This window comes from Camelus bactrianus, chromosome 15, assembly GCF_048773025.1.
Source record: "Camelus bactrianus isolate YW-2024 breed Bactrian camel chromosome 15, ASM4877302v1, whole genome shotgun sequence".
In the NCBI taxonomy this organism is placed as follows: Eukaryota; Metazoa; Chordata; class Mammalia; order Artiodactyla; family Camelidae; genus Camelus; species Camelus bactrianus.
In genome coordinates this window covers 40,003,723-40,019,030 of record NC_133553.1, presented here as the reverse complement: position 1 = coordinate 40,019,030, position 15,308 = coordinate 40,003,723, and the positions used below count along the sequence as shown (strand labels likewise).

The 15,308-nt window shown below is 39.7% G+C and overlaps 1 long non-coding RNA gene across 1 annotated transcript in view; it reads right to left on the bottom strand.

Annotated features, from left to right (window-relative positions):
• The window catches only part of LOC141579849 (uncharacterized), a 41,965-nt gene extending 28,175 nt beyond the window's left edge, over positions 1-13,790 (bottom strand). Inside the window, exon 1 of the long non-coding RNA XR_012511868.1 lies at positions 5,441-13,790. This is a non-coding gene — a long non-coding RNA (uncharacterized LOC141579849). The remainder of the gene's footprint in view (positions 1-5,440) is intronic.
• Between the last annotated feature and the right edge of the window lie 1,518 nt (positions 13,791-15,308).

The following is a 15,308-nucleotide window of genomic DNA, read 5'->3' as shown; positions in this document are numbered from 1 at the left end:
ACCGAGCAGGTGGAATAAGGGATTTCATATCTACCAGACGAGAAAGCCAGACAGTGAGACCATGGAGCGTCCCCAGTTTCACACAGCTTTGCAGAAGTTCTCGCCTCCATCGAGGTCTTCTGGCAACCATTCCAGACACACTCGACAGACCTGTGGTTTTCCAGCTATGCTTTGCTGAGCCTCGTCCAGGGACACCGTGGATGGGGACAGTGGGTTGGGTGGGCATGAGAAGGAGAGTTGCTGATCAAGTGAGCTCTAGTTTCCTACTTGGTTTGAATCAGAGCATTTCTGAATTTAAATTAACATACTGGGCTCACACATACGTCTTTTTTGAAAAAAAAAAAAAAAAAAAAAAGTTTCTCTGCCAAAATCCATTGCCCTTAAACCATGGTTCTCAGATTGCAAGGACAGTGAACCGAACACTTCCCTTAAGCTCGGCACCCAAAGTGCTGATGAATCTTTACAAAAATGTCCATAGTTCAAACAAAAGTGATAACCCAGGCTGCCAAGCTCTTGCTGCTTTGGTGTTGATTCTTTGCTGAGGAATGTACCCGCAAGGTATCTGTTTACAACACTAATTGCCAACGAACAAGTGAGAAATATTGCCCTTGGCCAGAATATATTCTGTTGCTAGAAAACAATACAGCTAAACTGTTTATGAAATTACCAGAAAGCACTGTCACTTAATACAAATATTGTACAAGATGTCCTTGTCCCCAGGAACGCTCCTATCCTCCTCCAGGACTATCATTAGAAGCAAAAGTTGTTTCCCATCAAAATCTAGGTTTGTTCTCAATTTGTCTTAACAAGGAATGACATAAGTTTACTGGACAAAGGAGTTCCATTTTTCGTTCCCTGTGTTTAATCTGCACGGACAGAAAGCTGTAAATATCATAAGTGGTTGTTGCTGGCTGGCCTCGGAGGGGCCCCGTTCGTTAAAGACCATGGTTCGCTGGTTTCTTGTGTCTTCCCTGGACTCAGAGGCTGCTTGCTCATCATCACTATGCGGTCTGGCAAACAAAAGCCGGAGGCCCAGGAGCCTGTGTTGAAGGCTGATGTGACCTTTGACCTCCATCAGCAAGGCTCGGAGGGAAAGAGGCAAAGTCAGGCTCCAGTAACGTTTAATGACAGATCTTGTTAAGGTTAAAAAAACAGCTCTGGCATCCAGCTGGGACTTCATCTGGGGAGGTGCTCAGAGGGCCTTCGGCATCAGCCCCGGGGCCCCAAGCACAGCTGCACCAGGTGCCCACTGAGCATTCTTTCTGGGCCTCCTCCTGCCCAGGACCCCCGCCCAAGTGAGTGTGAGTCCATAGGAAGAATCATTCATTTTTTCCCCTATTGCCACCAGCAAGTCTCACCCCTCCGACGCCGTGCTGAGTGTCTGTGAGCAGCAAGGTGCAGATCCTGGTTTTTCTTTTATAAAAATAATCATCAAGAAAGCCACTGAGATGAGTGCCCTTATCAAAGAGATCCCAGAGAGCTCTCTAGCCCCTTCTACCTCCTGGAAGTTACAGTGAGAATACAGCTGTTTATAGCCCAGGAAATGGGCTCTCACCGGAACCAAACCCCTCTGGCACCATAATCTTAGAATTCCAGTCTCTAGAACTGTGAGAAATAAATTCCTTTGGTGAATAAGCACCCAGCCTATGGTATATTTGTTCTAGCAGCCCGGGCTAAGACAACACCTTGGGTAAACGTAAGGAGCTTTCCACTGGGAGCGATTCGTGTTTAACTTACAGGTTGAATGGAGTGCGATGAAGATCTAGACTGTAGCTCTACACTGAAATACTCAAACAGGCCTCTAATCAAGAGAAGCGTGTCGTAAACAGAAGGCCTTCATTATCTTCACTTACGAATAATTCCTACCTGGCATTATATATGTTTTTGGCACATCTGAATAGATATCAATGACTCCTTTTTCTCATAAAAAAAAAAAGAGAGAGAGAACAAAGAAAGTGACTGGCATGCCCTGCCCAGCCCAGATTTGAGCAGCCCAGGACCTGGCATCTGCTGCCCCTTGAAGCAGCACCATGGCTCTTCATTTGGCCCTGGGTGCAGTGACTCTGGGGAAATAAGGCTGGCTCTGTGGAAGTGAACATAAAGGGAGGGGTAAAACTCTAGCAAAAGTTGAAAATGTGGTGAGGTGAACTGAGGACGTTCCAGGAGACCTGTGATTCTAGAGGAAGTGTGATGGGGGAGAAGGCCTGTAGGAGCACATCCATTTTCTATATTTGGGGATTCCTGAAGATTTGGACATATTGTTCTCAGTATCGAGGGTTTGTTACAAAAAAGAGTGTGACATAAAAAATGGGTTTTATTTTGAGACAATTACTGATTCACATGCACTTGTAAGAAATAATACTGAGAGATCTCATGTGCCCCTTACTCAATTTCTCCCAAAGGTAACATCTTGAAAACTATAATGTAATCCTATTACCAGGAAATTGACATTGATACCGTCAAGAGCATCTCCATCATCACAAGGATCCCTTGTGTTGTCCCTTTTTATAAGCCACACACACTTCCCTCTCACCCTCACCCCCTCCTTAACCCTAGGCAACCACTAATTTGTTCACCATTTCTGTAATTTTGTCATTTTGGAATGGTATATAAATGAAATCACATGGTATGTAACTTTTTATAATTCTCTGGAGCTCATCCAGGTTGTTGTGCGTATCAATAGTTTATTCTTTTTTATGGCTGAGTAGTATTCCATCATATGACTATACTACAGGTTTTTTTTTTTTTAATTTTTTTAAGCAGTCATCTATTGAAGGACATCTGAGTTATTTCCAGTTTGGGGCTATTGTGAATAAAGCTACTATAAACATTTGTATACAGGCCTTTGTATGAACATAAGTCTTCATTGCTTTGGGATAAATGCCCAAGAGTGCAATTGCTGAATTTTATGATAGATCAGTTTTATAGGAAAACTAAGTGTTTAGTTTCTTAAAAACTGTTGAATTATTTTCCAGAGAGGCTGTACCATTTTATGTTCCCACCGCAAGAGTCTGACTGATATAGTTTCTCCACAGGCTTGCCAGCCATTGGCATCATCATTATTTTTTATTTTAGCCATTCTGATAGTTGTGTAGTGACATCTCAAGTGTGGTTTACTTTCAGCCTGCTGATGTGATATCTGAAATGAGTTTCTTGTAGAGAGAGTATAGTTGCGTCATGTTTTTTTAATGTACTCCACCAATCTCTTTTAATTGGTGTATTTAAACCATTTATATTTCATGTAATTAATGATGTATAAAGGCTTAAATGTGCCTTTTTTTGTTTTCTGTTTTTCATTTTCCTGCATTATTATTAGTTACCTGAGTGTTTTAAAGAATTCCGTACTGATTCATCTATAGTGTTTTTAAGTATATCTCTTTGTAGGACTTTTTAAGTAGCCTGTTCTAGGCATTACATTATATATACACATAGCTCATCACAGGCCACTGGTGTCATCCTACCAGTTTGAGTGAAATATTGAAACTTTACTTCCATTTATGCCCCTTTACCTGCTTCTAATATAATTGTCCTAAATATCTTTTGCATGCACATTTAGAATCTCATCGGTGTCATAATTTTTCTTCAAATATCGAACAATTTAGAAAACTCAAAAGAAGGAAAACCTATTATAGTTACCTACACTTCTGCTTACAGAGTTCTGTCTGCCTTCCTAATGTTCCAAGTTTCCTTTTTTCTATTCCCCTTCTGTTTAGAAAACTTCCTTTATCCATCCATTAAGATAGATATTTCAGCAGTAAATTCTGTTTTCCTTCATCTGAGAATGTCTGTCTTTTCCCTTCATTCCTGAAAGACATTTTCACTGGGTCTAGAATTCTGAGCTGACAGTTCTGTTTGTTCTGCACCTGAGCAATATTGTAACGCTGTCTTCTGGCCCCCATGGTTTCTGAAGAGAGAAATGTGCTATCCTTCTAATGATTTTCTCCCCACAGATTCTTCTGTGTCGCTTATGTGCATGCATCTCTTGATCCTTTTCTCTCTCTTTGTTTTCTTCTCTATTTTTCTCCTTCTAACACCGATGGGTAAACATTGCATAAGATTCTTTCTTTAGTCTTCTCCCTCATTTCTCTTTATCATTATCTAGGACTATGGAAATGAATGACACAAATATAATTATCTCCAGTAACATCCTGTCAACTACTAACATAGATATTTCCTGCTTATTTTACGTCTGCATTTCCACCAAAACCATCATTTCTAGTTCTGACTGCATCATCTAACCTGTAAACTTGCTTTTTTTAGGAATGTATTTTTTATTAATGTACAGAGAAATCTGTTCAAGTTCAAGGAATTTTCACAACAGGAACACACCCTTGTAACCAGCACCAAGATCAAGAAACAGAATATTATCAGCACCCCGGATACACCCCTCCTCCCTTCTTCTAGTCATTACCACAAATAGCCATCCCAAAATAACCACTATGCTGATTTTTAATACAATAGATTAGTTTTTTCTGTTTTTGAACTTAAACGGAATTATATTTATGTGTTCTGTGACTGTCCTTTTTCACTCAACCTCATGTTTATAGTATCATTCCAAGTTGTTCCATGTAGAGATAGTTTATCCATTCTCATTAATAAATCATATTCCACTATGCAAATATACTGTAATTCTTAAAATCCATTCTGTTGTTAATAGACGTTTGGGTAGTTTCCAGTTTCAAGCTGTTATGAATAATGTTGCTCTGAACATTCTTGTAAGTTTTTGGTGGACATATGCTTTTCGCTTGTGTTCATGCTTGGGAATGGAATTGCTAGGTCACGGATACGTGTTCATTTTTAGTAGATATTGCTGAACAGTTTTCTAAAGTGGCTAGACCAATTAACCTTTCTACCAGCAACGCATGAAAAACCAATTGGTCCACATTTTTGCCACTATTTGGTATTGCTTCTTTTTTGTTTTTTTCATTTTAGTAATTTCTGGTGTTCAATGTTATCTCATTATTGTTTTAATTTACATTTCCCTAGTGACTAATGAAGTGAAGCAACTTTTCATGTTTATTGCCCATTTGCAAATCATCCTATGAAGTACCTGTTCATGTCTTTCTGTCCATTTTTCCATTGGTTTGTTTTTTTCATATTGATTTATTCTAGTCCCTTATATATACTGGAGATGATTCCTTTTTTAGATATTTTCAACTATTCTGTGGTTTGCTTTCCATTCTCTTAATGGTGTTTTTTGGATGAACAGAACTATGAATTTTAATGTAATCCAAATATTCATTTTTTTTCCTCTTTATTATTAGCACTCCTTTTATCCTGCTCAAATATCCTTTTATTTTTGACTTCTGTACTTCTAATAATGGTCTTCTCATCTTTCCAGTCAAGCAAGTTTGCCACTTTGATTTGTTTTTCTCCTCTGGTCCAATTTAATTAGTCACTATATCAATTTGCTGCTACGTTAGAATCAATTCTTACATACCTCTCATCCTTTCAGCCACCATCCCTGTTTAGGCTCCATTTAGCTCATCACAAAAGCTTCTGAGTCGCTCTTTCCACCTTTCATATCTCCTTTGGCCATATCCCTGCCATAGTGATTCTGCTAAAATACAACACAGTATTATTCCTTGGCTCAAAACATCCAAAAGTACCCCAGCATATTCAGAATGAAGCACAAACTCCTTGTCTACTATCCAAGACCTTCTAGAATCTGCCCTCATGGCTCACACGTGCTTTCACACAACCTTGCCCCTCTGGTGCTGCTCTGTTGTCTGGTGTTCCCAGTGTGCCTGCTTTCTTTCTCCGTGCTGTTATGTCTAGAGTTTCTGTATCCTCAGCAGCATTTCCTGGTGAGATGCTGCCATCCTTCCAGGCTCAGCTTAAGCACTGTTTTCTCTGTGAGGTCTTCCCATTACCTTCTCTCATATCATATTTGCTTCTTTTTAATACTATCTTGGACTACAGCTTTCTGTGTACATGTTTTGCTTTGGCAGTGTTTACATCATTTTATATTCCGAGTTTGAATTCTTCTGCATTTTCACAAGCACTTGGTATGTTCAGTCTTTTTAATCTTAGCCAAACTAATGTGTGTGTAGTGGTATCTCATTGTGGTTCTAATTTGCATCGTTATACATATGTCACAACTGATGACTAATGATGTTAAATATCTTTTCATGTATTGATGACTTATATCTATTCTTTGGTGAGAAGTCTCTGTTCATATCATTTTGAGTATCTAAGAGTTCTCTATATTTTGGATGCAAATCTTTTATCAGATAAATGTGTTGTGACTATTTTGTACCAGTATTTTATTTGCCTTTTTGTTTTCTTGCTGGTACCTTTCAAAGAGCAGAAGTGTTAAATTTTGATAAAGTTAAATCATTTATATCTTTTCTTTTATGGATAGTGCTTTTGGTGTCATATCTAAGAAATCTTTGCATGCCGTAAGTTCTCAAACATTTTTCCTTTTTTTCTAGAAGTTTCATAGTTTCAGGTTTCACATTAAGCTATGTGATACATTTTGAGTTAATTTTTGTAGATGATAGGCAGTAAGGATGATGATTATTTTTTAATATCGATAATTAGTGGATTGAACAACGTTTATTAACAAGACTTTCCTCTCCCCATTGAATTGCTTTGGTGTTTTTATCAAAAATCAATTGGCCTGTTTCTTGACTCTGTTCTGTTCCATTGACCTATATGCCTATCCCTAAGCAATACCAAACAGTCTGAATTATTGTAACTTTGTAGTAAATATTGAGATCGAGTAGAGTAAGTCCTTTATGTTCCTTGTTGGAAGTGCTTTGGCTATTTTAGGTTATTCGAATTTCCCTATAAATCTTAGAATCAGCTTGTCAATTTCTGCAAAATTTCTGTAGGAATTTTGAGCGGGATCATGTTGAATCTTGGGGAGAATTTGGGCAGCATTGCTATTTTAACACTTTAGCATTTTCTAATCTATGAACATGCTATATGTCTCCATTTATTTAAGTCAAAGAAATTAGAGTAGGAGACAAAATATTTTGTCATCAACATTAAACCGTCATGAGTCTCACAATTATTATTTAACTGTTGGTGTCAAAAGTTGGAAGAAAGTCTCCTCTTCTTTCTCTTTCTCCTCCTTCTCCTTTTTCCTTTTCTTCTTCTACATCTTTTTGCTTTTTTGAAAGCAAATTTATCACATGCTCAGGTTTTAAATCATATCCTACCTTTGTCCTCTTCCATTGTTCAGATTTTTACACTGTTTTGGTTTCTAAATATCTATTATATTTAGAAATGTGTAGACAAATGCAGCATGATAACACATTGTCCAGTATAGGAACATAAAACTGTAACTAGCATAGTGGACAATAGCCATTTGGACTGCCTTTTCCATTGGACTGCCATGAGAACCAAATGAGCTAAGCATGTGAGAAGCCATTCTAAAACTGCAAAGCGCTGTTATTCATGTTTTTATTTAAAAGAGGTGCCCAAATAACCCTTTTGTTTTATTTAATTGATGCAAATCATTCTTTCAGGTCAAACGCAAATGAAAAATCAAACTGTGGCGGAGACAGCTAGCTGACAATCCATGCTTCCTTTTTGCAGGGCAGCATACTGTTGGGAAGTGGCTGCCCAGCCAGAAATGACATTTCCCAGTCCCCATGCGTACAGGTGGGGCTGTGTGGCCAGTTCTGGTCTGTAGAATGTGAGCTGGAATGACAGGCACTTCCAGGTCGAGGTGGTTGAGTTTCCCATGTGCTTATTACCCTTCATGGTGACCTTAAGAGTCTCCTGCTAAAGAGGTGACAACCCAAGAAGGGAAGGAGCCTGGATCTCCAAGTCACCACTCGGAGAAGAGGAGCGCTACTCCACCAGGGGCATCTATATTGAACTTTGTATGAGACAGAATTAAATTTTAATATGTTAAACCACTGAGATTTTGGAGCTGTTTGTTGTAGCACATAGTCTAGTCTCATAAGTAACCGGTTTTGTTTTTTATGATAGGGACTTAGAGCCAAAGAAGCAGTAATAGCTTGAGTTTGTTTACTTCATAATCAGAGAAATAGACTAAAGTTAAACACTTACCTATAACCTTGGAAGCGGCCTCATCCAGTGAGCCATACAAACTTTCCTGGATTTTGTTCCAAAGAGTGAAAAGATATATGCTTTGGTATTTAATAGATCTGGCTTGGATTCTGGCTCTTCAGATCCTTGCCTGGTCCTATTCTCTTTGTGCATTTACCAGAGATTTTTATCTTAGTCCTTCTACTATCCCCCCTCCAAGCATATGATTATTTCCATTCTCAGCCCCTCACCTGAGCTAGTGCTGGATCCACGCTGATACCTTCTTATTGAACTTCTCTACCTTTTCATATATAAGTAGCTCAGATCTAGATGATCAACACTAAACTTATCACCTTACCCAAATGTGCCTTTTTCTTGACTTCCCTATTTCTATTAATTGTGCTGAGAACATTCTATTACATCTACATTACTAATAAAAGATAATAATGACTTCAAATATTTCAGTGAAAGGAGAGACTAATATATATTGATGGTCATTTGGACCTAGGTTTTAGCCCTGTGTAATATATATGGATCTATTAAATGAACAATTTTAATAGTGGTTAAGTTGTTACTTGTAAGTAAGTAACTCTTACTTTTATTACTTGTGTTTGGAAGATATACAATAGACAGTAGACCCTTGGCATGTGTGGATTTCACATTTGTGGCTTGATTCTGCGTGTGTGATCTTGAAGACACACAACATAGAGTCATTTCCCAGGAATTTGAGTCTTGAGTCCTACGAAGTGGGTGAGCCCTGCTGACTACCTAGAATTCACCTCTGAAATCTGATTAGAGCTCTCTACTCATTAGGGTGCATTTAATAACTCTTATGAGGTAATGAAAATTCTATTTTTTGATGAAAAATAGCCTAGAAAAGAAAACCAACTTCTAGTGTTGATGGTGGAAGTGAAATGAAACAAAAGCAGTCTAAGAAAATTTTGGTTCTTATTCAGAATATAAGAATTCAATATAAATGAAAAAAATAGAACATCTAATTTTGTGAAAATATCAAACTCAGTAAACAAGTCTACCACATAATTTATAGAGAGATAGGAAAAATTGATTCATTAAACTGGTTCATCAAGTGTTTAAATAGGAATTTCTTTTATGAAATAAGATATTGATAAAATTTATAAATCAGTTTAGTTCTAATATATAGAGAACATATATAAACCTTGGCCACATTCATACTCACAGGGACTCACTTTTCCTAAATAGGTTTATCAAGTTCATTTCCCTAAAGAGGTGGATGTCTCCCAAACATGGATTCTAGAATCAGCCAATTTAGATTTTCTCCACCTTGTTACTCTTGAATTCTCTGTACCTGGCACATTGGTGAATGATTGAAGATTACTCCATAGATATGTACTGAAAAAGGGCAACTCTGAACTTTTTAAGTTGCTTTAGGTCAAAAATCCAAAAATCCTGCTCTTGAGGTAAAAAAAAAAAAAAGTAAATTGTTTTACAAAAAAACCTTGCTTTTTTTTTTTTTTTTATATCTACCAACACCAACTTTTCTTGAATAACATATTAATTCACCTCTTCACTTTGGCCTTACAGGCATAACATATAAGTGTATATTAGTTAGTATCATAAACAAGTTTTTAGTCAAATGAAGTATATTTTCTTCAGAAATTTTACTGCAGAGTTCTTTTTTTTTGTCTTCTTTGTAGAATTCTGGTTGACTAGAGCAACAACTATATTCTTCATATTTTTTAATCAGGCTGGTATTCTTTTAATATTTTAAAAATTGAGGCGGGATGGCACCCAAAGAGTCTTGCCTCCTGATATTCACTCTCCTCCCACGTGGACTGACCTGGGTAACCACTAGGATCCTGTGGGTATGATGGTGCGTGACCTCTGAGGCTGAGTTATAAAAGAAGTCGTGGCTTCCGTCTCTCCCTTGGATTGTTGCTCTGGGGGAAGCTGGCTGCCATGTGCTAAGGACACTCAATCAGCTCTTTGGAGAGGCTGAGTGGCAAGGAACTGAGGCCTCTGGAATACAGTAAGCCAGTGCGGAGGTGAATCCTCCAGTCCCAGACAAGCCTTCACATGATATCACAGCTCTGGTCATCATCCTGACTGCAACCTAATGAGGCTGGCCACAGAAACTATGTGAAATAATAAAAGTTAATTGTTGTTTAAGCCACTATGATGATTTGCTATGAAGCAGTTGATAACTAGTACAACTAGTTAGGAAATCTTGAAGAAGTTTTTTCAAAATCTTACTATAAAAACCTTTGTATAACCTTATTTAATATAGTGATAGGCTCTTTTTATGAGGTGATCTGACGATTGCTGTAAGACATGAGTGAGTGGCGTAATTTTAAATGAGGTGGCAAATGGGCAAGTGTTGACTTCTGGTTCTGCTGGAGAAGGAGTTGAGATGAACAATGAGATGCATTCTCATCCTCATCTCTAGTGTGAGATGCAGGCAAGGTATCCATAAAGGTGATCTTTTTTCAAAGTCCCAGGCATTAAATGAAGAACCAGAGAACTCCAGGGTTTCTTTGGTGGAATGTCTCTGTCTCAGAAAATGTTGGACAAAGCAAACAAAAATCTGGTTTCATTTCTCCATTGTTTCATGGATGCAATTTGATATGGCAAAAAGCCTTCTTTTGTGCCACAGATCAGCATTGAGAATGATTAAGGTGTAGACTCTTGTGAGATTTTCATTTAATTACACATGAAGCTCCATAGCGTTTCACCCACAGAACAGTGGGATTGTTTTGTCGAGTGTTCAAGACCTAAATTTGCCGTTGGCTCACCCCCAGCGCAGTCATGCGATTAGTCACGCAAGTAGTCACAAACCCCCTTTGCCATAAAGAAATCATAGCTGACGGCCCCACCAGTGCTCTTTTCCCAAAACAGGTCTCTGGAAACTAAACTCAAACATGTGTATCAGTTTGGACTTATTTTTCGTGTTTGTTTTGCCCAAAGCATGGACCATGTCAGAGAAGATGGAGACACCTTCACGGCCTGTTAGTCACATCTCACCAAAGCTTCTCAATGGGCTGTCAGACAAGAAAGGAGCCTCATGTAGCCACCTTAATCAGCATCCCCCATCTGTGAGGTCATTGGGATGTTTCAAACAATTTTCAGCTCTCATTAGTTGAGCGCGTTCCACAGGCAAGTCCTTATCTTTTGTAACTTTTGCTGCCACATCCTGAGAAAGCCCCTCTGCTGAATGACACTTTCCCCATGGGTCAACCCCCAGTAATGAGTCACCAATTGATGTGCCCTTTGCACTCACTAGCAGTATATGTTGATATTAACCTTTCGTGTTGTGAGATGTCGCTTTTACCCTTGGCTTCTGCCATGTAAGTCTCATTATTTCTAATAGGCTGTGGCAATTAGGGTCTTGGGGCTGTTGATCACAGCCATTCGGAGCGGGAAAGGGGCGCTCGGGGAGAACAGTTGCTTTTTCTTCACATGAACAATGTGATGCATAGCTCAGCCCAAATCTGCAAACAGCGAGGCAGTGGTGGACCTCCGGCCATGGATGGGAAAGTCCTCATCGAGTCTTTTCACATGTTCTTTCCTCGCACTAGCTCCTGGCTATTTTCAAACCCCTTTTGTGTGGACTGACATGCTTGGCAGATATTACAGAGCACTGAATATGGCCTAATAAGGAATTCATTAAACAGAATTATTTGGGAAAGAAATGGGTGCAAAGTGGTCTTTTTTTTTTTTCCTTTCAAAGATTGTTGGCTAGAAAAGGAAAAGGGTGACGCTGACAATCAACCATCTTGGGTGGCTTATGGGACCTTGGAGGAGGCAGCGTTGAGCCCAGTGGACCCAGGAAGACCTCTCAGACTTGTGACTGGCAAATCTGGACTCCCAGTGTAACTCTACGATTGTTAGAACGTGGTGGGCCTCTCGTGGCTGTAGGTAAGTTAGGAAGCCACTCCTTCAAGGTTAGAACGATACCTGGGGTAGGGGAAAGGGGATGAATGGGAGTACATAGTGCTAACGCAGTAGAGTAAGACCAGAAGGAAACCACAGATAACTAAAAGCGTAACATAGAGTCAGCATTCACATTCTCTCCAGTTCTTTGACCTGAAGTGGTTTCTGTATTTTAAGGAAAACAAAACAAAATTAAGCCTGTTTTTTGTGCTTCAGACAAGATGAGATTGAAGTCTCAGGGACAACAGCTCAGAAGAAAGATTTATCTTATTTGTAGGGAGCAGCTTGAATGTTCTACATCAGGACAAGATTTTTCCAAACAAATGCAAGAAAAAGCCCCTATATTAATCTGACTGTTTATGAAAATAACACTTGGGAAAGCCCCTCCGATAAATCAAGGATACGCAGTGTCAGAGACCCCAGTGTCTGCTGCTGGGGCAACCACTCTCGGTGGTGGAGCAGTATGACCTGTTTCTGAGAGCCCCTTGGTGATTTATTCTTTGCTTTATAAAATGACACATCTAAAATGGAAGTTGGTTTCAGTTGGATAGGTCCACATATGGCAGTTGTGAGGTGGAGAGTTCAAAATATATGATATATGACTATTAATTTAATTCTTCCTTGAATAAGTAAGAAGTCTCCCAAAGAAAGCCATAAGAAACTCTCTTCCTTTCTTATATTTCCTTCCACTAACGTTTAACCTCATAACGTTCTATGAGGAGGTGTTGGGCTGGGAGCCGTTGACAGCGCACTGGAGACTGAAGCGTAGTCTTATTCCTGGAGGGCTTCACATGGGCAAGGTGTTCAGAGAGCGCCACCCGAAGGCAACACAAAAAGAATGATACAAAGAATGGACCATAAGAGTCTAGAAGAGAGGTAAGAGAATGAATTATTGCCAGGCTGTGAGGTCCTACACTTCATTATCACGCTTCTCACCAGGGCTGGAATGTAAGGTCCAACAGAAGGAGTACCTACAACAGTGCCTGGCATGGAGAGGCACCACCCCAAATTTGTTCACGACAAAACATGGACATCTTGGTACTGAAGCCTATGACTTCTTATTTGTACTCCTAAGGTGCTTTTTCCAGCCTATTTTCTTGGTTCCCCATCCCCCGACCCCAACTTCATTGGGAAAATGGGGTGTGACCCACAACCAGGGAGAGGAGACTACTGGGGAGACGTTAGGGGAGTTTAAAGGTGCTCATATATTTACGGCATTGACCCTTTGGTTTTTCTGCTGGATCTGCCCATTTGGAATCCTACTCCCCAGGCCTCTGGAGCAGTACAAAGGGCACTGGGCTGCCTCACATGTGGGAGCGTCTGGTTCTGGGAAGGCCAAGCAAGAACAGGATGAGGCACAGGGAATGATGACTCAGAGCAGCTGCTCTCAGCCCCAGGAGAAGAGCTCGCGTTCCTCTCATTTCTTGGGTTCATCCTTCCTTCCTTTTTCAAGTTGCAAAGACCTTAGCTCCCCCAGATGAGAGTGTGGGCCACAGGGACGAGGCCAACTTGGCGACTCTGCTGCTTTTGGTCTGTGCTGGTCTGGCCTTCTGGGCAAGAGAAGTCCTCCCTGTTCACATGTCCAGCCCAGATCAGCAGGGCTAGGGCTCAGGCCTAAGGCCCCGCTGGTAATAAGGAATTTACATCATTTTGGGCCCTCCTGTTTTCATAATTCCCTCAGGAGCCTTTGGAAACAGCTGAAAAGTGGGGATTTGGAGTTCTCCGCTGACCCTCTAGCTCTTTACATTTAAAAAATGCAACCCATATCTTGGTAATATTTGTATCTCTGTAATAGCACATCCACACAGGAACTATTGACTCTGCCAGGACAGCATTACAAAAAAAGATGCTTCTTACTTGGGTTTGCTCACTTTGAACACCTGAATCTTAGTTACAATAGATCTCTCTGGCCCATATTGCCTATCTATCCACCTATCATCAGTCATTATTATTATTATTATTATTATTATTATTATTATTATTATTATTATTATTATTATTATTACTTATCTATCATCATCATCTATCAGCTATCCTAGTTTGCTAGGGCTGCCATAGTAATCACCATAGACTGAGTGGCTTAAACAACAGAAATTTATTTTCTCACAGTTCTGGCAGCCAGAAGTCTGAGATCAAGGTTGATTTCTTCTGAGGACCCTCTCTTTGGCTTGTAAATGGCTGTCTTCTCTCTCTGTGTTTCTGGGTCCCAACCTCCTAGTCTTACAAGGATACTAGTTAGATTAGATTAGGAAGCACCCAAATGATCCCACTGTAGCCGGAATATCTTTTTAAAGACCCTATCTCCAAATGAAGTCACTTTCTGAGGTACTGGGGGTTAAGGCTCCAACATATGAATTTGGGAGGGGACAACACAATTCAGCTCATAACAGTTTCTATCCCTCCATCTACCTACCCATCTCTTCTATCCATCATCTGTCTGTCTGTCTGTCTGTCTATCTAGCCAGCCAGCCAGCCATCTCTCTATCACAATACCTAAAGGGGATTTTAGAAGATAATAAAAACAATGGTGAATGACTGAACCCACTGAATAATTAATAGGTGAGAAAACTGAAGAGAACTTGTCAAAGAAGGCAGGTGACTTTCTCAGGGAAAAACACATCTTGTATCTGGTAGACGCTGCACTCAATCCTAAATTTTTAGTCTTTAAATCCAGCGTTTGTTCCCTACAATGTTGTAAGTCCTGGAAGAGCTGTTAAGCCTTTTCCCTCTTACATCTGCAATTAGGATCCCATAAGTGACACTTATTAAGAAGCATTTTCTAAGTTCAAGAAAAGAGGACACTTGGGAGAGGGTGAATTATGGAGCTGGAGCTGGAAAGAATTCAGTGGCGTGACTGCGCCGCTCATACTGTTGTCAGCTATAATTCAACAAGAGCTCTCTCAAAGAAATTTCTTAATTTATGAGATAGAGAGTTTAAAGTTTTCCCCCGGGTGCTGTGTCCATAAATGGCCAGATTAAATGGGAACTTTCTCTTTAGTATGTTCATAGTTAGCTGGTGTCAATATACAAAGTTGAAGTACTTTTTTCAGAAAGTAAGATTAAGTATGTTATGGTAAATTACTGTTTGGAAGTAAACTCCATGGTGAACGAGCACTTCTCAGCCATGAGGGGGCCATGGAAGGCAGCAGGGAGGTGACTGGCCCTCTGACCTCGGGAGAGCTCTAAGGAAGAACGCTGGCATCTTACTGGAGCGTGTCATTTTCTTCGTAGCTCTTCCCACAATTAATACCTGTTCCTTAGAGACCCTAAGACATTTTTCAGTTTAATTTCAAACTAGTTCTGGCAACCGAGATAATTTCACAGTTTTATAACCTGATCAGTGGTTTGGGCTTTCAATTATTTGATGAATGGAATATTTCATGAGGAAGTATTTC